Source organism: Ovis canadensis, chromosome 12, assembly GCF_042477335.2.
Source record: "Ovis canadensis isolate MfBH-ARS-UI-01 breed Bighorn chromosome 12, ARS-UI_OviCan_v2, whole genome shotgun sequence".
In the NCBI taxonomy this organism is placed as follows: Eukaryota; Metazoa; Chordata; class Mammalia; order Artiodactyla; family Bovidae; genus Ovis; species Ovis canadensis.
Genome location: NC_091256.1, coordinates 13243538 through 13266857, shown reverse-complemented (window position 1 = coordinate 13266857; position 23320 = coordinate 13243538). Strand labels below are relative to the sequence as shown.

Sequence of the window (23320 nt, the reverse complement as noted above, 5' to 3'; positions counted from 1 at the left end):
CTGTGTGGCCTCACAGACGGCAGCCCGCTAGGCTCCTCCGTCCCCGGGGTTTCCCAGGCGAGAGTACTGCCATCGCCTTCTTTCTTCTCTAAGAGGCCTATTATTCAGATGTATCTCTAGATCTAGTCTCCTTATCTTTTAGCTTTTCATTTATATATATATATATCTCTGTCTTTTCCCCTTTGTTTTGGGAGATTTCCTCACTCTCGAATTCCAATTCGTCCAAGTGTATCCATTGCATTATTTCACCCACTTGATGCACTGTTCTATGTTTCAACCACTGCATTTTTAAGCCTGCTATTTCTGCTCGGTTCTCTCAGTCTCTGCTTATTCCTGCTTCAAGTTGCTAATATCATCCCTCTTTCTTGCAGAATGATTATCTAACTTTACACCCTTGATCTGTCTCTTCTATTATTTCTGTTCCGAGAAACCTACACATTGTTCTCCTCTTGAAATACCTGTGCTCTTCAACATTCTGTTATTTTTCCCTAGAGGACGGAAGCTATTCTAATAGGTAAAGCATCAGCGACAAGACCAAATGCCACTCAGTATCAGTCACAGTAAGCTGAGTAAGGTAGGAAATAAGCGCTAAAGCAGGAAATCCCAAGCACCAGAAAACCACAATTACTCTCCACCCCATACAATCACTGCTCAACCAAGGATTCATCTTTTGTTCCCCAGAGAGATACAGCATTATGATAGGGATTTGGGGAGACCTAAGAATTAGGCATCGCTGTTAAGCTAGTGGATGCAATGGAATTCCGGTAAAGCTATTCAGATCCCTGAAGGGTAATGCCATCAAGGTGCTGCATTCAACACATCAGCGAATCTGCAAGACTGAGCAGTGGCCACAGGACTGGCAATGGTCAATCCTCATCCCAATTCCTAAGAAGGGTAGTGCTAAAGAATGGCTAACCGTCAGACAACTGCACTCATCTCCCATGCTAGTAGTTCAGTTCAGTCTCTCAGTCGTGTCCGACTCTTTGTGACCCCATGAAGTGCAGCACGCCAGGCCTCCCTGTCCATCACCAACTCCCGGAGTTCACTCAGACTCGCGTCCATCGAGTCCGTGATGCCATCCAGCCATCTTATCCTGGGTCATCCCCTTCTCCTCCTGCCCCCAATCCTTCCCAGCATCAGAGTCTTTTCCAATGAGTCAACTCTTCACATGAAGTGGACAAAGTACTAGAGTTTCAGCTTTAGCATCATTCTTTCCAAAGAACACCCAGGACTGATCTCCTTTAGAATGGACTGGTTGGATCTCCTTGCAGTCCAAGGGACTCTCAAGACTCTTCTCCAACACCACTGTTCAAAAGCATCAATTCTTCGGTGCTCAGCTTTCTTCACAGTCCAAGTCTCACATCCAGACATGACCACTGGAAAAACCACAGCCTTGACTAGATGGACCTTTGTTGGCAACGTAATATCTCTGCTTTTGAAAATGCTATCTAGGTTGGTCATAACTTTCCTTCTAAGGAGTAAGCGTCTTTTAATTTCATGGCTGCAATCACCATCTGCAGTGATTTTGGAGCCACAAAAAATAAAAGCCTGACACTGTTTCCCCATCTATTAAGGTCATGCTTAAAATCTTGCATGCTCCCAAACAAGATTGCACCTGTATGTGATGAGGCCTTGTGTTATAGGCTGAAATAAACTCTTTGTATGTCATTGAATATGCCAGATAAAATATATGCAGTTAAGAGTTAATTATTTTGCTGTATACCAGTAGTCCAAAATTGTACCCTTGTTTTAATAGTTTCTGTCAATATCTTCTCATTTTTCCTTACAGACTACCAGGGTGTATCATAAATACTCCCTATAAGAATTTGCACTTTAAGTATTTGTGTACGTGGTTTTAGCCAAATGAAGTGTTATCAGTAATAAACAGGTCTCTTCATAGGCAAAAAAAAAAAAAAAAAAATCTTGCATGCTAGGCTTTAGCATTATGTGAACCAAGAACTTCCAGATGCCCAGGCTGGGTTTAGAAAAGGAAGAGGAACCATAGATCGAATTGCCAACATTCGCTGGATCATAGAAAAAGCAAGAGAAACGTCTACCTCTGTTTCAGCAGCTATGCTAAAGCCTTTGACTGTGTGGATCGTAACAAACTGTGGAAAACTCTTAAAGAGATGGGAGTACCAGACCATTTTACCTGTCTCCTGAGAAACCTGTATGAGGGTCAAGAAGCAACAGTTAGAACCCTGTATGGAACAACTGATTGGTTAAAGACTGAGAAGGGAGTACAACAGGGCAGTCTGCTGTCACTCTATTTGTTTAACCTATACGCTGAGCACATCATGAGCAATGCCAGGCTGGAAGAGTTACAAGCTGGGATCAAGATAGGGGGAAGAAACATCAACAAACTCAGATATGCAGATGACACCACTCTAATGGAAGAAAGCGAAGAGGCACTAAAGAACCTCTTGATAAGGGTGAAGGAGGAGAGTGAAAGAGCCAGCTTAAAGCTAAATACTAAAAAAACTAAGATCACGGCGTCTGGCCCCATCACTTCATGGCAAACAGAAGGCAAAAGGTGGAAGTAGTGATGGATTTCCTCTTCTTGGGCTCCAGGATCACTGCAGATGGCGACTGCAGCCATGGAGTGAGAAGACAATAAAGCTATGGCAAACCTAGAGAGTGTGTCGAAAAGCAGAGACGTTACTCTGCCGACAAACGTCCACACAGTCAAGGCTATGGTGTTCCCAGTGGTCATGTATGGTTGTGAGAGCTGGACTGTAAAGGCAGAATGCCAAAGATTGATGCCTTTGAACTGTGATGCTGGAGAAGACTCCTGAGAGTCCCTTGGATAGCAAGGAGATCAAACCAGTCAATCTTAAGGGAAATCAACCCTAAATACTCGTCAGAAGGACTGATGCTGAAACTAAAGCTCCGGTATTTTTTTTTTTTCACTTCACCACGATTTTTGCTTTATTACTGTGGTCTGGAATGAAACCCAGGGCTTCCCAGATGGCTCAGTGGGTAAAGAATCCTGCAGTGTAGGAGACACCGGTTTGATTCCTGGGTCAGGAAGATTCCCTGGAGGAAGGCATGGCAATATTCTTGCTTGGAGAATCCCATGGATGGAGGAGCCTGGAGGGCTACAGTCCTTGGGGTCACAAAGAGTCAGACACGACTGAAGCTACTGAGCACGCAAGTAAGCGTGGAACCAAACCCACAGTATCTCTGAGGTCTGCCTGCAGATGGCCTTCTTTTTCCCTATTGCAGTAGAGTTGATTCACAGTGTGGTTTTAGCTTCAGGTGTACAGCAAACTGAATCAGGTATCCATATACACATATCCACTCTTTTTTAGATTCTTTTCCCATATAGGTCATTAGAGAGTACTGAGTTGAGTTCCTTGTGCTATACAGTAGGTTCTTACTAGTTATCTATTTTATATAAAGTAGTATGTATATGTCAATCCCAATCTCCCAATGTATCCCACCCCCTCCATCCCCTGGTAACCACGTTTGTTTTCTACATCTGTAATTCTATTTCTCTTTTGTAAATAAGTCCATTTGTACCCCTTTTTTTTAAAAGATTCCATGTAAAAGGGATGTCATATGTATTTGTCTGTCTCTGCCTGACTTACTTCACTCAGTATGACAATCTCTAGGTCCATCCATGTTGCTGCAAATGGCACAGTTTCACTCCTTTTAGTGTCTGAGTAATATTCCATTGCATATATACAGCATTTTGGTCATCTGATGCAAATAGCTGACTCATTGGAAAAGTCCCTCATGCTGGGAAAGACTCAGGGCAGAAGGAGAAGAGGGCATCAGAGGATGAGATGGCTGGATAGCATCACTGATGCAATGGACATGAACTTGGGCAAACTTTGTGAGATGGCGAGGGACAGGGAGGCCTGGCATACTGCAGTCTATGGGGTTGCAAAGGGCTGGACAGGACTGGGCAACTGAACAAGAAATAAGGAGGTAAAGGGCAGAGAATGGACTGCCTAAAGTCAGTCATCACTTTTTTTTCCTCAATCCCTCCTCCCAAGTACAGACTCCTGTTATGCCCTGATTTACTTTTGAGGAGAGCTAGACCAGAGCTGAGTCACAGTAAGTGTGGAAAAAGATAATTCCAAGGTAGTGAGGCAGGGAAGAAACTAGGGCGTCCCAGCAGTGCTCTTCTTCCCTGGTTTTATTCTCCTACAGCCACGCCTGGCTGACTCCTGCCTAAGGCCAAACACCCAGCCACCCTCCCCCCACTCACCCAGCAATTCAAAAACGCCCACATCACCCACTTGTTTCTCAGTCTTTTCCTTTTATAGTGCCTCTCGAGATGACTTGGGAGAATGGAGTCAGCAGTCTGGCTAGTTCAGCAACTTAGCAGGAACAGGACTTGAAGAATTTAAGCCTCAATAAGGGTTTAACATCTGGCAGAAAGTGTTGTGCCACTAAAAAGACACTGGAGAGGGAGACGGGAGGAGGGCTCAGGAGGGACAGGACATATGGTAGAGGCCAACACAATATTGCAGAGCAACTGTCCTCTAATGACTGTATTTTGTTCTATGTCTCAATATTGCACAATTATACCGATAATTATTATTCAAAAAAAAAACACTGGAGTTTACAAAGTACTTAGATCCATAATAGCATGTAACAGTTGATTATGAAATCTCATTATCTGTCACCTCCTATTATTTTGCTTTTACTACATATTGTTTGTCATATATGAGTTAACTGAAATCATGAATTATAACAGAGCCTCCGTTAAAAAAAAAAAAAAAAAAGATACTGGTTTAAGGGCCAGAGTAGTTCTGAGCAGGACAAATTACTTTTGACTACACAGAGGAGGAATAAGAGGGAATAGACAGCAGTGGAAGGATTTTTAAATGGGAGAATACTGGAAGAATAGGACAGAAAAATCCCTGGAGCAATGGCACTACTCAAGGACAAACATGAGAAATGAATCCAGCTGATAGGCTTTGAACCCAAAGCAGGATCTTCCTCCTTTCCCACCTGGAATCTCTTTCGAGTGCAACAGAGTTAGGTACATTACTCGCTCCTTAAAAGAGAAAACTGAGGCTTAAGGAAGTCAAATAACTTGTCCAAGATTAATGCTTATTCTTTTACATTTGGTTTCTCAAAACAGGGGCTTCCCTTGAGGCTCAGCTGATAAAGAAGCCGCCTGCAATGCGGGAGACCTGGGTTCGATCCCTGGGTTGGGAAGATCCCCTGGAGAAGGGAAAGGCCTGGAGAATTCCATGGACTGGACTGTATAGTTCATGGGGTCACAAAAAGTCAGAAAGTGAGTGACGTTCACTTTCACTTCTCAAAACAGAAACTTCAGTCATCATCTTGCTCTCGCCCTCCTTCTCCATTATCACATCAAACTTTATGGATTTTAACTACTAAAAATCTTTCAAAACCACCCCTTCTCTTCATTTTCATGACCAATTCCTCACATCAAAAAATATTATTTCTTGCCTGTGTCACTGCAGTAGATTTGTAACTGTCTCTAACCCCACTCCAATTCAAACTCCACACTACAGCCAGAGGATTAAAAAAACAATCCTACCCTGCCAGACCCTACACCATTGCTTGGTACTATTCTAAAAATAGCACCCTTCCTCTTTCCAGCTTGCACTGCTCTACCCCACGCTCCATGCACCTTGAACACAATGATCTTTTCTGTTTCTAAAACAGGGCCTTTGCACACATTGTCCCTTCATTTTGAACACTGAGTTCTGTACCAGACTGACTCATCCTAAAATTTCCAGTCTGTGGGTTAAATGTCATCTTCTCAAAAATCATTTACGTGAAAGGTTGGGGGAAGGGGAAACTTTTAAACACATTGAGCAGGCTTACGGCATTTGACCCATTGACCAAACTTATCTCTAAGAGGCAGAGGCATTCACAAATCATGTGCTTTCCGTGAGAAGCAAAGGAAAGCAGCCAGTACTTCCTATGAAGCATTCTTGACCCCCTGCCCTCAAGTCCAAATCTAATCAAGCCTCTAGATCTAACTACTACTTATTTGTAGTGGGAAAAAAATTGAGGAACATTAAAAGCAGGCAATCAGCCAAATCCAGAATGCAGGAAATTCTACAGCACCTTGGGTTACTGCTAAAGTGGAAGACTGTTCACAGAGACTTAAAAAACATTACCCTAATACAACAGATGGACCTTGTTCAAGTCTTGGTTTAAACAAGCCATCTGCAAAAGTGTCATTTTTCCTAAACAATCAAGAAATTCTGAATTAACTACTAGGTTTTAGATACTACTAAGAAGCCGTAGGAGGAGCCTGGTAGACTGCACTCCACGGGGTCGCTGAGCTGGACATGACTAAGCGACTTCACTTTCACTTTTCACTTTTATGCTCTGGAGAAGGAAATGGCAACCCACTCTAGTGCTCTTGCCTGGAGAATCCCAGGGATGGGGGAGCCTGATGGGCTGCCATCTATGGGGTCGCAGAGAGTCGGACACAACTGAAGCGACGCAGCAGCAGCAGCAGCAGCAAGAAGCTGTTAATGGTAGTCAAAAGGCACTGTGGTAACTTTTTAAAGACTGCTAAGAGGCAAATTTGGCCTCAGAGTACAAACTGAAGCAAGGCAATGGCTAACAAGAGTTTTGCGACGAGAACACGTTGGTCATAGCAAAACCCTCTTCCAACAACACAAGAGACATGGACATCACCAGATGTCAATTCTGCAACCAGACTGATCACATCCTCTGCAGCTGAAGATGGAGACCCTCTATGTAGTCAACAATAACAAGACCTGGAGCAGACTGTGCTCTGATCATCAGCTCCTTATTGCAAAATTCAGACTCAAATTGAAGTAGGGAAAACCACTAGGCCATTCAGGTATGACCTAAATCAAATCCCTTATGATTATACAGTGGAAATGTCGAATAGATTTGAGAGATTAGATCTGGTAGACAGAGCGCCTGAAGAACTATGGATGGAGGTTCGTAACATTGTACAGGAGGCGGTGACCAAAACCATCCCCAAGAAAAAGAAATGCAAGGAGGCAAAGTGGTTGTCAGAGGAGGTCTTACAAACAGCTGAGAAAAGAAGAGAAGCGAAAGGCAAAGGAGAAAAGGAAAGACTTACCCAACCGAATGTAGAGTTCAGGAGAATAGCAAGGAGAGATAAGAAAGCCTTCCTCAGTGATCAATGCGAATAGAGGAAAACAATAGACTAGCAAAGACTAGAGATCTCTTCAAGAAAATCAGAAATGCCAAGGGAACATTTCATGCAAAGATGGGCTCAATAAAGGACAGAAATGGTATGGACCTAACAGAAGCAGAAGATATCAAGAAGAGGTGGCAAGAATACACGTAAGAACTGTACAAAAAAGGTTTTTATAACCCAGATAACCACGACGGTGTGGTCACGCATCTAGAGCCAGACATCCTGGACTGTGAAGACAAGGGTCTTCTCAGCCTTAAGAAGCATTACTATGAACAAAGCTAGTAGAGGTGACGGAATTCCAGCTGAGTTATTTTAAATCCTAAAAGATGATGCTGTTGAAGTATTGCACTCAATATGCCGGCAAATTTGGAAAACTCAGCAGTGGCCACACGACAGGAAACGATCAGTTTTCATTCCAACCCCAAATTTAAAGGCAAGTCCAAAGAATGTTCAAATTACCGTACAATTGCACTCATTTCACAAGCACGCAAGATTATGCTCAAAATCCTTCAAGCTAGGCTTCAGCAGTACGTGAACTTCTAGATGTACAAGCTGGATTTAGAAAAGACAGAGGAACCAGAGATCAAATTGCCAACATCTACTGGATCATAGAAAAAGCAAGAAAAATTTTAAAATCATGTATTTCTGCTTCATTGACTATGCTAAAGCCTCTGACTGTGTGGATCACAACAAACTGAAAAATTCTTCAAGAGATGAGAATACCAGACTACCTTATCTTTCTCCTGAGAAACCTGTAAACAGGATAAGAAGCAACAGTTAGAATCTTACACGGAACAATGGGCTGATTCTAAACTGGGGAAGCAGTATGTCAAGGCTGCATGCTGTCACCCTGCTTATTTAACTTCTAGGCCAAGTACACTATGCAAAATGCCTGGCTTAATGACTCAGAAGCTGGAATCAAGATTGCCGGGAGAAATAGCAATAACCTCAGATATGCACATAACACCACCCAGTGGCAGAGAGTGAAGAGGAACTAAAGAGCTTCTTGATGAAGGTCAAAGAGAGTGAAAAAAGTTGGCTTAAAACTCAACATTAAAAAACTAAGATCATGGCAGCTGGTCCCGTCACTTCACAGCAAACGGATGGGGAAACAGAGGAAACAGCAACAGATTATATTTTCCTGGGCTCCAAAATCACTGTGGATGGTGACTGCAGCCATGAAATTAAAAGACGCTTGCTCCTTGGAAGAACAGTTATGATGAACCTGCTGTTGCTAAGTCACTTCAGTCGTGTCCGACTCTGTGAGACCCCATAGACGGCAGCCCACCAGGCTCCCCTGTCTCTGGGATTCTCCAGACAAGAACACTGGAGTGGGTTGCCGTTTTCTTCTCCAATGACGAACCTAGACAGCATATTAAAAAGCAGAGACATTACTCTGCTGACAAAGGTCTGTATGGTCAAAGCTATGGTTTTTCCAGTAGTCATAGACAGATGTGAGAGCTGGACAAGAAAGAAAGCTGAGTGCCAAAGCTTCTGAACTGTGGTGCTGGAGAAGACTTTTGAGAATCCCTTGGACCGCAAGGAGATCAAACCAGTCAATCTTAAAGGAAACCAATCCTGAATATTCATTGGAAGACTGATGCTGAAGCTGAAACTTCAGTACTTTGGCCCCTGATGCAAAGAGCCAGACTCACTGGCAAAGGCGCTGCTGCTGGGAAAGACTGAGGGCAGGAGGAGACTGAGGGCAACAGAGGAGATGGTTGGATCGCATCATCAACTCAATGGACATGAGTTTGAGGAAATTTGGGAAATAGTGAAGGACAGGGAATCCCATCACGCTGTAATTCATGCGGCGGCAACAAGTCAGACATGACTCAGCGACTGAACAACAACTTAGTAAGAGCTACATCATGACATATTTAAAGGTAAATAAAATGACACAGCTGTGAAACTTTAAAATATTTCACTACAAAGGTGGGAAAAAAGAAAAAGCAATACTGAATCAAAACAATGGGTTTTAATTACCCTATTGAACGGTACAGAGTAAATGTTTGCTGAGTGTGCTCAGTCATGTCTGACTCTGTGCGACCCCACGGACTGCAGCCTGGAAGGCTCCTCTGTCCATGGGATTCTCCAGGGAAGAATATTGAAGTAGGTTGCCATTTCCCATAAGAAAACAAAAAAATCCCATGTGTTTGCCAATTGTAGCTTGAAAAAACTACTAATCTTGGTTTCTAGTCACCTCCTTAGTCAAGGCTTTTCTGACTCCCCAAAGAAGGTGACGACACAAAAGCACCTCTATTAAAATACCCACAATATTAATTTTATGTTTTTATGTGTGTCCCCTACTGGACTGAAATCAGAGTGCAAGAACAGTCTTAAACGTCTCTCAAGGATAATGGAAGAGTCATTTTTACCCTACGCTTAGTCCAAGAGACTCTTAAACCTGATCTTTGATCTCTACCTTTGAAGACAACTATAATTTAAAGACTAACTAAAATAAAAGCTTCTTGTCAGAAGTTAGCAAAAATAATCATTGTTATCAATTCTTTGAAGTCCTGAGCACCTCTACTAAACACTACTGTCTGATTCCCTTTCAGCTAGATACATGAAAATAATAAAACCAACTTTTTTCTTTAGAAAACAACAACAACAACAAACTACATTCAGATATTGTTTTAGTTCTTACCAGATCTGCTACACACCTAAAAAAGTGAAGACTGTAGCAAGAATATACTCCAGCAGTTTGCAAAACAAACAATACGCTTTAGGAAACAACCTAAAAATCCCCTGAAGAAATTCTTGTGCGCAATACTCAAGTCCTTAAAAGAAAATATTGTATGTACACTTTATGGAAAGTTTTCTCTGATGTTGCTACTGAAAAATTTAAGGTGCAGAATAACAGATACAAAATGACCCCACTGTTGTTTAAAAGTAAGAATACATGTGCAAGAAGTCAGGAAGAACATAATATCCAGCAGTTAAGGGTAGCTAGCTTGAGGAGGGGGCAGGTTAACAGTTCATTTTACACACTTCTATCTGTGTGCTTTTCTTCAACAACAGGCAAGTAGTAGTTTGATTTTTTAAAAAAAACTATAAAATAAAAAGTTGTGATCCTGACTATACTGTGAAACAAAATTTTCTTGAGTAAATATTCTAAACGAAATGAACTTTTCATAGCAGAAATGTATGAGGAGTACGTGCATGCACGTTAAGTCGCTTCAGTCGTTTTCGACTCTTTGCGACCCCATGGACAGTAGCCCACCAGGCTCCTCCGTCCACGGGGCTCTCCAGGCAAGAGTACTGGAGTGGGTTGCCATGCCCTCCTCCAGGGGATCTTCCCGACCCAGGGATTCAACCTACGACTCCGGCATTGCAGGCGTATTCTTTACCGCTGAGCCACCGGGGGGTCCAAGTAAGAGGGAGGAGACCAAACCCAAACTGAGATGCAGTAATACTTAATACCAAAAAGTACCAAGGACCTTTGATACTTGTTTCCCATGCCAACATCCCACGGCACGGAGGAGCTTCCTAAGAGAGCTTCCGAGATGAAGGAAAAGAACAGCAGCATTTTCTCTGCGTGTCGCTTTATAGCAATGGTTTTCAGACTTGGGGGTGTACAAGAACCAACAGGGGAACGCGCTGATTAAAATACACCTTCCCGAGCTCCAGCTCCTGACATTCTGGTAGGGGAAGTATGGGTGTGGCCCCCAAATGAGCAGCCTTCAAACGAGTACTCAGGTGCCTCTGAGACAGATGGTCCGTGGCCCTGAAAATCACTACCATAAAGTCGTGAAGACAACCGCAGTGTCATTCTCTCCTCCCTCTTTCCCGCCTTTCTTCCAAAGTGCCCCAGTCGTCCCCACACTTTGCGTCCTATCGAGCATCTTCCATCTATCCCGACTTCCGGTCGGTAGCCCGCCGGCGGACCTGCGCCTAGTCATGCACTCCCACCGCCGTCCTCCGCGGATTCGCGTCGCGTGGCGCGTACCCCACCAGCCCGGCCTCGCCCGGGCGACCTTCCGCGCGCCGCCACCCACTCCTCCGGCTCCTCCCGCCGGCCACCCCCTGCCCCGGGCCGCACACCTGCCCGCGGCTCTCCCACCCCCCGCCCCCGGCCTGCCGGCACCTCGCCAGCGAAACCCAAAAGCCACACCTCACGGCCGTTCCATGGGTCGCTTTCCGCCGAGCCCGGGGGTGTGGGGGCGTCACTCAACTGTCCCTAAGGTCTTAGCAGCATTTTGAAACGGCGAGTAGTGAAGGCGCAACTTCCGGCCTCCCCAACCCATCGCCCACGGGAGCTTCCGGTGAGGCCTCCGGAAACCATAGATGGGCCGACGGGAGGGCTAGAGAGCTAGAAGGCTGAGCCCGCCCTACCATAGAGGAGACGCCAGTCCGGGGAAAGAGAGTAGTAGGGCCTGGACGACTAAGACTTCTGAGGTTTCAAGAGATACCATTTGAGGAAAAAGCAGGGTCTTATGCTATTTATAAACATAGTCATGTTTATAATGCTATTAATAAACATGTCCTGGGAGAGTAAACAAACAAACAAAAAACAAACAGGGAGGAGAGAAAGCTAAAAGCACCATCAGAGACACCTTTTTAGCTCTTCAGAAAGCTGAAAAGCCACCCGCTCTGCTGCTCGGTGTTAGCTTATTCATCCTTACTCCCCAGACGTGGTAGTGTTGACGCTAATTGGGCGAGGATAAGATTAGTATATACACAGATCACTACAAAATATGTGGTAAATGTTAAAAGAGAAGTGCAAAGGACAACGAGGTGGAGCTTATTTGGATCACATAATTCAAGTCGTCTAGCCTACTCGCTCACAACACACAAGTGCCTTCAACAAACTTCTCAGGCAGGCTGTTTGCCGGTGCCAAATGGCATGATCCCTCCCAAATACTTCATTTCGTTTATCGTAGAATGAGTCTAGATATTAGAGGAATTTTTGAGCTGAAATATGTTATTTTACCACCTCTATTGGTTTTAGTTCTGCACTTCGGAGAAGACTAAGGCTTCATTCTTTCTAATATAAATACTTTTTTTTTTTTTTGCAGACAGCTACCATGTCCCATCTCTAACCTTCTGTTTTTCTGCTTGCTGACAATCCCCTCAGAGCTTTCAACTACTTATCTGCTGTGACTTCAAGAACCTGTTTGTCCTATTTAAAATGTGCCTCCCGGAACCAGATACACACCTATGCAAAATAAAATGAGGCACCGACCGCTCTTTATTTGCACATTGCACCTTGCCCTGTTTCTGGCATCACCTCCGACTTAGGTGGAGATCCAGAGTTCTGTAAATGAGCTGAAGAATTAATTCCTTTTTCACACTTGCTCCCAGAAGGCTTTTCTAGGTGAACTGTTAACTATTTCTCCTCTCTTTTTCTGCAATTAATTTTAATTAAAAAAAAAAATCCCAAACAAAAATTTGTTTTGAATCTTTTAACTAGTATCTGGTTATTTTAGGTCCTTTCCTACGGTCTACTGGACTTTTTGGATTATGATCCTGTTATGCAATTCAGTTTAAGGTCCACAAGTATTGCTTGAACACCTACTATGTGCCAAGCACCAATTTAGAGGACTCTAAAACAAGTGACACCTGGAGTCTGTCTGGAGGTGCCGTCAGAATGTCCAGGTAAGGAGAACGTGCTAAGTGCAATGAGAGCTGCAGTTGGCCTTGCCTGGAGAGTCAGGAGGGATTAGCTCTCTCGCTTTTGCATATTGTTGATTAACATATACAAATTATTTTCTTTTAAAGCCTTGATAAATATGTTGAGTAGGAAATGATTAAGATTAAGAACAGAGCTGGGGCTTCCCTGGTGGCTCAGTGGTAAAAGAATCCACCTGCCAATACAGAAGACACAGATTCAATCCCTGGTTCAGGAAGATCCCACATGCTGCAGAACAACTAAGCTGGTGTACCACAGCTACTGAGCCTGTGCTCTAGAGCCCACGAGCAGCAAATACTGAGCCCGTGTGCGGCAACGAATGAAGCCCACCTGCGCTAGGGCCAGTGTCCCACACTAAGAGAAGCCGGTGCGGTGAGAAGGCCGCAGACCACAACTAGAGGGTAGCTCCTGTCCTCCACAACTGGAGAAAAAGCCTGAACAGCAGTGAAGACCCAGCACAGCCAAAAGTAAGTAAGTTATTGTCAAAAAAGAATAGAGCTTACCCCTCATAGTTGACTCTGATTCACGATTTCAGAGTTCCTCTTCCAGAGCTGTTCTCAAACCAATTATTCCACTTAATAGAGGTCAACATCTGGCAACATTTCTCTGACCTTTCCCAAGGAGTTCATAAATAAATAAATAAACAAATGACTTGCTATAATGAAAACAAATCATATTTATAGTTTTTTTCTACCAGTCAAGTAATCTTGCCGAAAAAGAAAACAAAATTGGTTTAACAAGATCATAACTGATTTAGTGATCACTGCTTCCAAGAACTGTGCTCACAAACCATTTATTTAATAAACAGGAAATCTGGGTTTAGTCTAACTATTCTAGAAACCAGAAAGTTCCACAGGTCTTTAGTTTCCCAATCTGTAATGTAAAAGGAGTGAATTGAATAAATTTTCTAAGGCCTACTGCAGTTTTAAAGGAATTAAAAGCCAATGTTATTGGCCTATAGCCTTTCTGAAAAGCTGAAAGAAACTATTTCAGACACGCAAAAAAGTATAATGAAGAATATGACTCCTTTCCCCCACAATTCTTCGTAGAGAACAATACATTACCTGTACAAAAAAGTCCTGCATGTGGGACTCTCCTGGTGATCCAGCGGCTGACTCTGATCTCTCAACGCTAGGGCCCTGGATTTGATCCCTGGTTGGGGAACTAGTTCCCACATGCCACAACTAAGACCCTGTGCAGCCAAATAAATAAATAAAAATAAGTATTTTTAAAAGTTCCCCTCCAGTCTCTTCTCCGATGACATTTTCCTCTTTCAACTGAAGAGGGAACCGTTATCCTGAGTTTGGTATTTACCCCTGCAACCATTTGGTCTTTTAGGATTTACACCTGTATATATTCCTTTCAAATATTTCATGTTTCAATTAAAAAAAATTGTCTTCATGTTTACCCTTCTGTCTGTGTACTTTGTGTGTATCCTAATCTCCTTTTCTCATGAGGACATCACTTCAGCTCAGTCGCTCAGTCGTGTCCGACTCTTTGCAACCCCATGAACTGCAGCACGCCAGGCCTCTCTGTCCATCACCAACCCCTGGAGTCCACCCAAACTCATGTCCATTGAGTCAGTGATGCCATCCAACCATCTCATTCTCTATCGTCCCCTTCTCCTCCTGCCCTCAATCTTCCCAGCATCAGGGTCTTTTCAAATGAGTCAGCTCTTCACATCAGGTGGCCAAAGTATTGGAGCTTCAGCTTCAACATCAGTCCTTCCAATGAACACCCAGGACTGATCTCCTTTAGGATGGACTGGTTGGATCTCCTTGCAGTCCAAGGGACTCTCAGGAGTCTTCTCCAGCACCACAGTTCAAAAGCATCAATTCTTCTGCACTCAGCTTTCCTTATAGTCCAACTCTCACACCCATACATGACCACTGGAAAAACCATAGCCTTGACTAGATGGACCTTTGTTGACCAAGTAATGTCTCTGCTTTTTAATATGCTGTCTAGGTTGGTCATAATTTTCCTTCTAAGCAGTAAGCATTTTTTACTTTTATGGCTGCAGTCACCATCTGCAGTGATTTTGGAGCCCCCCAAAATAAAGTCAGCCACTGTTTCCACTGTTTCCCCATCTATTTGCCATGAGGGACTGGATGCCATGATTTTCGTTTTCTGAATGTTGAGCTTTAAGCCAACTTTTTCACTCTCCTCTTTCACTTTCATCAAGAGCCTCTTTAGTTTTTCTTCACTTTCTGCCATAAGGGTGGTGTCATCTGCATATCTGAGGTTATTGATATTTCTCCCAGCAATCTTGATTCCAGCTTGTGCTTCATCCAGCCCAGCGTTTCTCATGATGTACTCTGCATATAAGTTAAATAAGCAGGGTGACAATACACAGCCTTGACGTACTCCTTTTCCTATTTGGAACTAGTCTGTTGTTCCATGTCCAGTTCTAACTGTTGCTTCCTGACCTGCAAATCTAATGTGTATTCCTTGAGTGAGCCAAAGTGTAATAGTTCCCCATTGCTTAGGGGACAGTTACTCTTTCAAGTTAACTTAATATTGTCAGCTTTCTAAATTCTCTATGTCTCCCTCTACTCCAGTCAAACACATGTTAAGCCTTAAATTGAAGCATCATTTTCTTAGTTCAGTCTCCCAAGAAAATAGAAGTAAAAGCAAAAATGAACAACTGGGAAGTAATCGAACTTACAAGCTTTTGCACAGCAAAGAATATCCTGAAGAAAACAAAAAGATAGCCTACAGACTAGGAGAAAATATTTGCAACATGAGCCTGACCAGGGATTCATTTCCCAACTTATATACAAACAAGTCATACAACTCAATAACAAAAAACCCAAACAGCTCAATCTAAAGATGGACAGAAGACCAAAGTAGACATTTCTCCAAAGAAGATATATAGATGAGCAATAGGCACATGAATAGACACTCAGCTTTGCTAATTATTAGAGAAATACAATCAAAACAACATTGAGGTACATGCTTCACACCAGTCAAAATGGCCATCATCAAAAAGTCAATAAATAAATACTGATGAGGGTGTGGAAGAAAGAGAACCCTCCTACATTGTTGGTGGGAATGTAAATTGGTGCGACCACTATAGAAGATACTATGGAGGGAGGTTCCTCAAAAAACTAAAAATTGAGTTGCCACTAACTCCAGGAGATAGTGAAGGACAGGGAAGCCTGGTGTGCTGCAGTCCACGGGGTCGCAAGGAGTTGGACATGACTGAGCAACTGAACAACAATGATCCAGCAATCTCCCTCCTGGGCATATATCCAGAGAGAACTATAATTTGAAAAGATATATGCATCCCAATGTTCATAGCAGCACTATTTAGGATAGCCAAGACATAGAAGCAACCTTAATGTCCATTGACAGATGAATGGATAAGAAGATGCGGTACACATATTCAATGCAATACCACTCACCCATGAAAAGAAAGAAAGAATGCCATTTGCAGCAACATGGATGGGCCTAGAGATCATCATACTCACTGAAGGAAGTTAGAACGAGAAAGACAAATATCATACACATGTAGACACTAAAATAAGATAAAATGAACTTATTTACAAAACAGAAACAGACTCACAGACATAGAAAACATGGTCACCAAAGGGGAAGGAGAAGAGGAGGGCTGAATCAGGAGTTTGGGATTAACAGGTGAAAACTACTGTATGTAAAATAGATAAACAACAAGGTTTTACTGTATAGCACAGGGAAATATATTCAGTATCCTGTGATAAACCGTAATGGAAAAGAACATGAAAAGGTATGTGTGTGTGTATCTGCATCACTTTGCTATATACCAAAAACTAACACAACTAAGCAAGTGTACGTCAATAAAAAAAAAAATGTTTTAAAAAAATGTGTTAAACTTTATATATAGCATGACTATAGTTAATAATACTGTCCTATATATTTGTATTGCTAAGAGAGTAATCTTGAAAGTTCTAGTACAAAAAAAATTTTTGTAACTATATGTGGTGACAGATGTTAACTAGGTTTATTAGGGCAATCATTTTGCAGCATATACGAACATCAGATCATTAGGCTGTGCACCTGAAACAATGTAACATATCGATTTTACCTCAATAAAAATTAATTTTAAAAAATATGTTAAGCACTTGTTGAAGGTGGGATAGTGTCAGAGAACCATAGAAACAGAACCATGGAGTCTGATCTTGTTATATTTTTATCTAACTTTGTGAATGCTTATTATATGTCAGACACTATTCTAAGCAATTTACAGAAACAATCTTATTTAATTCTTGCAATCATTTTATTGTCCTGAGACAGAGAAATAGTTTACTCTAGGTCACACAAGGTAGTAAGGTTTCAAAAAGGGGCACCTAACTTCAGCACCCAGGCTTTATGGATCCTTTCAACTTTTGAAGGTACTTACATGCATCCTTTAAAAAGTTTCAAGTTGAAGTATAGTTGATATACAATATTATATTAGTTTCAGATGAACAGCATTGTGATTCAGTGTTTTTAGAGATACTGCTATTGAAAGTTATTACAAAGTAATGGCTGTAATTTTCTGTGCTGTGCAATATATCTTTGTTGCTTCATTTTTAAATTTGAAATATAGCCTAACACTATCTTACAATTATTCCCAGATTGTGTTCTTTTACATGATTATTAATGGCTACATATCATTCTTAATAGCTGCTGCTAAGTCACCTCAGTCGTGTCCGTCTCTGTGCGACCCCAGAGATGGCAGCCCACCAAGCTCCCCCGTCCCTGGGATTCTCCAGGCAAGAACACTGGAGTGGGTTGCCGTTTCCTTCTCCAGTTCATGATAGTGAAAAGTGAAAGTGAAGTCGCTCATTCTTAATAGGCCATACCATAATTTATATAGCCATTTATGTCATTGACAGTTTTTTTCCAGTTAAAATGCCTTGATGTTCTTTTCTCTCTTGTAATCAAGTCTTTTTGGACATCCCTGATTATTTCTTCAGGACGAATTCCTGAGAGTGGAATTGCTGGACCAGGGGAATCACTTAAAGCAGTTGGAATTAAGGGAAAGCAACGTCAGCTAAGGAAAACCCTTGGAGGTCCCGCTCTAAGCCCCACGGAGGGTTAATCCGCCACGCCAGCCCTGTGGCAGAGGGCAGCGCTCAGAGCACTGGCGGCTGCGGAAGAGAAGAGCCTCCGATGCCAAGATCGACGAAATGTCTCGCCGCTGGCGTGTCAGCTTTCCACTCTGGCTTCCTGGGATTTCTGGCTGGAAGGCCCCTGGGGTTTGTGTCACGGAAAACCATGACTCGGACCCCATGACGGGACCCGCGGGGCAATCCCACCAGCCCTCTGCGGGGTCCTTTCTCCCGCTCCACACTACACAGCTCAGCTCAGCAGCTTCACAGCAGCGTGTCTGCATTCTCTTCGAGTTTGTTTCTGCTGTTGTTTTTTTAATTGTCGGGAACGTTTTCGATACCCACCCTTTTATCAAGAGTGTAATAAATCTTATGTCACTACAGCTCTTCGAAAGTGGCCTACTTAACCGTTCTGGTCATCCTAGACTTGTCAGAGAGATTATCTAATTATTATTATTACCTAGTAGTGGTTATCGGGCACAGAGGAGTCTCGCAATCCTGAGCTAACCGGTAGTGCTGGTGGAAGGTCGGCGATCGCGTTCTCTTTTCCGGGGCGCGCGAACCCAGGGCTCCGTCGGGTTCACCGCAGCTTCACACAATGCCGCCAGGGGGCGGCGGGCGCGCGGCGCCTTCGTCCTTAAGTAAGACACCGCGGGAGTACCGTGCGTGCGTGAGAGCCCGGATAGCTCAGTCGGTAGAGCATCAGACTTTTAATCTGAGGGTCCAGGGTTCAAGTCCCTGTTCGGGCGCTCCGATTTTCTTTCATCTTCTGTTTTGTTTTCTTCCCCAGTTTTTAGAAATCTGAAGGAAAAAAATTCCTCCCGGGCAGGACATCACAGTGCAAAACCTCCGCACTCACCAAGAAATTGAGTCATTTTGCGTAGCCGCTTTTCATTCTTCCCTGACTGTACGTTTATCTATCATACTCCGAAATCAATGAAAAATAAAATTGATACCACTTAAGGTAGAAGTCGACTTAGCAACTAAGCAAACCTTGGAATTTTCGAAAAATTAGAAGGCGCCCGAACAGGGACTTGAACCCTGGACCCTCAGATTAAAAGTCTGATGCTCTACCGACTGAGCTATCCGGGCTCTCTCGAGAAGTGCTTTCTTTTCTGTTTACTTGATGATATTCTAATAAATTGGCTCTCAACTCTAAATTGCAATTAGTATTATTTTTTCCAGTAAGATGAGGAAACGCAAGCATTCATTTCTCTGTGGTTTTCTCCATTCACTTAGTCCATGTTTCTGCCAGTTCCTTCATATTTCATGTCTGATGAATTTCCAATATTCACTAAGCTCTCTAAAATTACGTGGTAGTAAATTACAGAAAAATGGGCAACGGAGACGAACATTAAAAATTCAGTCAGCTGCAACCTCTTTTTACAACACTTCTGTCTTCAGTATACTGCTTCCCTGATAGGGCCTCTGAATCTGGGTTATACTCTGCGGAACCAGGTTTCAGTGATTTTCCCTATATTTTTAATGAACAATAGGACCTCTGAATGTCAGTTATATCTACTGAACCAGGTTACAATATTTTCCCCATATTTTTAATGAACAGGGCCTCTTAATTTTGGTTACATTCTACTAAGCCAGATTACAGTATTTCCCCCATATTTTTAAAGAACAGTGTATTTCCATTCACTTGATGATATAGCTGTTAAATAGGCATTCCTTAGCACAAAAGAAGGAAAGATACATTTGACTTATAAATAGAGGAGAAGGCAATGGCACCCCACTCCAGTACTCTTGCCTGGAAGATCCCAGGGGCGGAGAAGCCTGGTGGGCTGCAGTCCATGGGGTCGCTAAGAGTCGGACAGGACTGAGCGACTTCACTCTCACTTTTCACTTTCACGCATTGGAGAAGGAAATGGCAACCCACTCCAGTGTTCTTGCCTGGAGAATTCTGGGACGGGGGAGCCTGGTGGGCTGCTGTCTATGGGGTTGCACAGAGTCGGACACGACTGAAGCGACTTAGCAGCAGCAGCAGCAACACAGGAAAAGAGAAGTGGCTGTGGAAAGGTGGATCTGAATATAGATTGAGAGAAAGGGAGTTTAGACCTTTAATTCAGATTTTGATTGAATTTTTCCCTTTCTCCCTCTTCCAGACAAGTTGCAGTTTTCAAATCAGACTCCTAAGGTGAATCCTTCTAAAGCAGTATTAGTGTGTACCAGTCAAAGCAACATAAATTATTAAGAATAAAAATCTCCAGATCAGCCTGGCTTTTCCTAAAATCACCTTCATCAACTGTGATGCATAGGGTGAGGAAAACAGGATTATGAAATTTCAAGACTGATAAGGGAGTGCGTTTTTGTTTCTGGGAACCTGAGGCTTCTAACACAATGAACAAAATTGCCCAGCCTCAGTTGCAGAAGTTTGTTTCCTACAATTGCCTGATTCTTTAAAAACAAAGGCGAACGAACTGTGTGATCCTAAACAGGCCTGAGTTTCCACATCCATAAAACGAGGGAAGTTGATTAGGCGACCTGTAAGACACTTTCTAAATCCAAAATTTTTACCACTCTTCTTACTTTTTCTGCGGGGAAGGAAGACTCAAAACGCAACAGGAAGGAATAATGTAATTGTACAAACATTTATTGATCATCTATGGATATTACGGCTTAGGTTCTGTGATGAAAGTCAGAGGTATATAGGGCCTGGATCCTGTTCACAGTCTAGGAAAGGAGGCAGACATTTAAGCAATTAATTTTAACAAAGTAACAAATGCAGTAAAAGAATTCAAGTACAAGAAGAGGCAGGAGATGAGAATGAGCAGAAAGGGTGTACAAGATGAGGGCAAGGGGTCCTTCAGTTTTCAGCAAGGAAAACAGGAAACTTAACAGAAAGTTAAGTTTCAACAAGTTAACTGTCAGAGGTATGCAGGGGAAACTGTAGTGAGCCAGACAGACATTTATCTGTTCAGATATTTCTTGAGCACTCATGTGTGAAATAAGGAAAAACTTTTTGCTCTGTTTGAATGAGATGTGAAAATGTATTATACCTAACTTCTTTTTTTTTTTTTTTAAGGAAGGGAAATAGTAGCTGTCCAGTGTCCCTCAAGAAGCAAAAATAAAGGTTTTTTTTTCCTGCCCAATGGCTTCATTCGTTACATCGTATTGCCTTTCCTCCAGGAAAATAAACCAGCTGTTTAAATAGACTAACTCATGAATTGCTTATTGAGCACCTACTATTTCCACAGCAACGAGATAGGCACAGTGGGAAGGAAAACAATAAGTCTGGAAGGAAAATGAGAACTGAAAATTGTGTTTTGGGGATGGTGAATAAATTAATCTGGCTGTAATAAAAGGAGGTAGACAGGGAAAGTGTGGGATTGGAGACAGCTGACGGGATTTATTTCAGGCTAGAGGAGAATAATTTTATCATATAGGCAACAGCAAAGTTTGCAAGTCAAATTGAAAGTTTGGCTTGTTAACATTGTAAAGTTCCATCTGAAGTAGCATGAACTGAATCTGCTTTTTCTATATTGGGTTACAAAATACCATCAGTAGAGCTTTCTCCTTTTTAAGCATGAAATCTTCCTGGAGTGCTGCCAAGCTTCTCTCACGTTGACTGCTGAACTTAATTCTCCCACTGGAGGGCAGTCTAAACTCACAGTTTCTAGATTTGTGGCCCCCACCTCCCCACCTTCTCAAACTGAAATTTCCCCACTAATTATTAAACACATGCTCTTTGCTCTTCTGCTCATCAGTCTCATTGGTCTTTGAAAATTTCCATCTGTATCAGCGCTAGGAAAGTTGTGGATGAAGAAATGGGTCCCTAAACCAATGCCTAACGTGCCTACTCAGAGACCCAATGCTTCACCATCACTGCACAGAGTCTTTGAGTTGACACCATCACAAGGTGCAGAGATGCATGGCACAGAGGAGTTGTTCTGAAAAGTTTCATTTTGTGTTTTTGGCCCAATAACTCCAAACTGAGAGCAGCCTGGGTTTCTGGTGGGCTTTTCAAGCTCTCTCCCACCGCCCTCCTCTCTACGACAGAAAGGCTAACAACTCAAGAAACCCCTCTAGCATCCAGAATTCACTGACTTCTTGTCAATCCAAAAGGCATTTCCAGCCCTGCCCCCTGGATGTCTCAGCCGCACTTGTGTTCCCATCCCTCTTTCCTAACACTTTCTCTCCTCCTCCTTGCTGACACTCTGGCATCTCAGCTCTTCCTGCCATTCAGGCCTCTTCCTTCCTCTATTTGCCCACACCTGGGTGATGTCACATATGTAACTTTGTTTATCATCTACGAATGGAAGAGTCCAAAATTGAAACCACTTGTCCATGCCTCTACTTTAGTTTCTACTTCAATTTAGTTTCATAAATCTAAAGTCTAGTAGACATCCCCACCTGAACATTCCAGAGACACTGCAAGTCCAAATTTGATTTAATGTCCAAGATCAGAGTCATGATTGCACCCCCAATACCTGGGCCCTGTCTTACTACAGTCCCTCACTTAGTAAATGGCACCACCTGCCCCCAATTAAGGCATCAGGTGGGGAGTAGTTCCACACTCTACCCCTCACTGATGGTCCCTACATTCAGTACAGTACCAAGCATTACTGACTCGACTGCCTGACTCTCTTGTATCTGTCCTTCCCTCCCATCCCATACTTCTGCCCCTGCTTCGAGATTCTCTGCTCTTGCACCCTGAATGCAGCCGTGCCTCCCGTGAGCTCCCAGCTGGTACTCCTAAGTGTGCAAATGGCACACTCCAATTTGAAGGAACAACTTACGAAGAGCCAGCAGGGTATAGAAAGCCAAAAGAAATAGTGTGCAGTCCCCCGGGCCAGCAGAAAAGGGAGTTTCCACTTCTTGGCCTGAAAGTCGAAGGAAGGTAGTGAGCGATTCTCTAAATGAAGAGAGAGGAGGGAAAGGGAGAGGGAAGGGGAAACACCTGGAGGAAGCTTTGTCGAGCATGGCAGCCAGCTCACAGTAACCCCAAAGAGAAGGAGCCCAAGGAAGAAATGTCCAGACCTCTTGACCTCCCTCCTCCCGCTCTTCTGAGAAGGCTCCCCACTGGCCCACCGCTTCTAGGAAACCAGAGGGCCCAGAGTGGATCTGCAGGGGCAAACAGAAGACATCAGTATGTATTCCAAACCCTCCTGTAACAGGCCGCATCACCGATCACAGCACTCCCAGTCTGCACCCTGGGTGCTCTGTGGCGTGCCGGGCTAAACCTAAACTTTTTGACATGCCCTGGTTTCTCTTATAATACAGAATTTTCTCCCTACCAAGATGCATTAAGAAGCCTTCAATATGATCCCAGCAACACGGGCAGGCCTATTTCCTGTTAGCTCTTCAGTGAAGACTGTCCACTCCAGCAACCCTGGACCACTGATGGCTCCACACTACTGTGTCCTCTCAGGCTTTTGAGCTTAGCCTGATGACAGGCACATAGCAAGCGGTCATAAATGTGTGTTGTGATCACGCAGTGAATGAGTGAATGAATGCATGTTTTTA

General features: G+C 43.1%; 1 protein-coding gene and 2 non-coding genes across 7 annotated transcripts in view; 1 reads left to right on the top strand and 2 right to left on the bottom strand.

Annotated features, from left to right (window-relative positions):
• The window catches only part of MDM4 (MDM4 regulator of p53), a 39370-nt gene extending 27972 nt beyond the window's left edge, over positions 1–11398 (bottom strand). For 2 of the 5 annotated variants that reach the window (XR_011247614.1, XM_069545213.1), the window contains exon 1: positions 11259–11384. The gene's annotated coding sequence lies outside the window, so the exon portion shown is untranslated. Of the gene's footprint in view, positions 1–11256 lie in introns of all 5 variants that reach the window. The other 3 variants (XR_011247615.1, XM_069545216.1, XM_069545214.1) reach the window with 3 other exon arrangements.
• A 7126-nt stretch (positions 11399–18524) lies between these two features.
• Positions 18525–18597, top strand: TRNAK-UUU (transfer RNA lysine (anticodon UUU)). The gene has a single exon. It is a non-coding gene; the product is annotated as a tRNA-Lys (tRNA).
• Positions 18598–18867: 270 nt separating this feature from the next.
• Positions 18868–18940, bottom strand: TRNAK-UUU (transfer RNA lysine (anticodon UUU)). The gene has a single exon. It is a non-coding gene; the product is annotated as a tRNA-Lys (tRNA).
• Positions 18941–23320: the final 4380 nt, after the last annotated feature.